Source organism: Neomonachus schauinslandi, chromosome 10, assembly GCF_002201575.2.
Source record: "Neomonachus schauinslandi chromosome 10, ASM220157v2, whole genome shotgun sequence".
Lineage (NCBI taxonomy): Eukaryota > Metazoa > Chordata > Mammalia > Carnivora > Phocidae > Neomonachus > Neomonachus schauinslandi.
In genome coordinates this window covers 3,547,330-3,548,112 of record NC_058412.1, presented here as the reverse complement: position 1 = coordinate 3,548,112, position 783 = coordinate 3,547,330, and the positions used below count along the sequence as shown (strand labels likewise).

The window sequence follows — 783 nt, the reverse complement described above, 5'->3', positions numbered from 1 at the left end:
AGCACTGCGGAGGCGCCCCAACCCCTGCCCCGCTGGCCCTTGCCAATGGGATCGGTCCTTAAGTACCTCACCATTAAAGACAGCTCCCCAGTATTTCAACTGTAATTATCGTAATGATAATAAAGCCGGTCACCCCATGCCACACAGTGTTTTCCAAACTTCAGCATTTCCCACAGGACCTCAATAAGGAGGTGAACTTCCTCTTCATACCCCTGTATCAGGGTGTGATAGACTCACCTTTTCATTTAAATGTAGGAATTAGAAGGGAAATCTTTCTCTTTTCTTCTTCTTCTTCTTCTTTTTTTAATATGAAATGCTTCATGTATTTGCGTGTCATCCTTGTGCAGGGGCCAATTTCCTCTGTATCGTTCCAGGTCTAGTATATGCGCTGTGGAAGTGAGCGCTAAAAAGGACATCTTTAATGAGGAAACCAGTATCATTTGTCCTAAGTGCAACTGGAAGAAATGCAGGCACAGTTGAACAGATGCTGGAAATTTCTAAAAAATTCATCTGTGCGTCACCTACCGTCACTGGTTCTACAAAAATGTTGTAGATACGGCACCCATTCTGAGGAAATCTAGATAACTTGATTGCTGCTTTTACAGTCCTGCAAAATTGGATACATTGTCTTCATTTTACAGATCACAGATTAAGAGAATCCAAGTACTTTGCCAAGAATGCTGTGCAATTTTTCTGATTCCAGCTTGTTCCATCTTCCCACAGCCAATCCAGCTGCAGGTCAATTAGATTCATCTCATGCAATCCTTTCCACTGTAAGCACAC

General features: G+C 42.7%; 1 non-coding gene across 1 annotated transcript; it reads right to left on the bottom strand.

The window, feature by feature from the left end:
- Positions 1–302: 302 nt before the first annotated feature.
- LOC123326075 lies at positions 303–404 on the bottom strand. Its single transcript, XR_006540864.1, has one exon. It is a non-coding gene; the product is annotated as a U6 spliceosomal RNA (small nuclear RNA).
- Between the last annotated feature and the right edge of the window lie 379 nt (positions 405–783).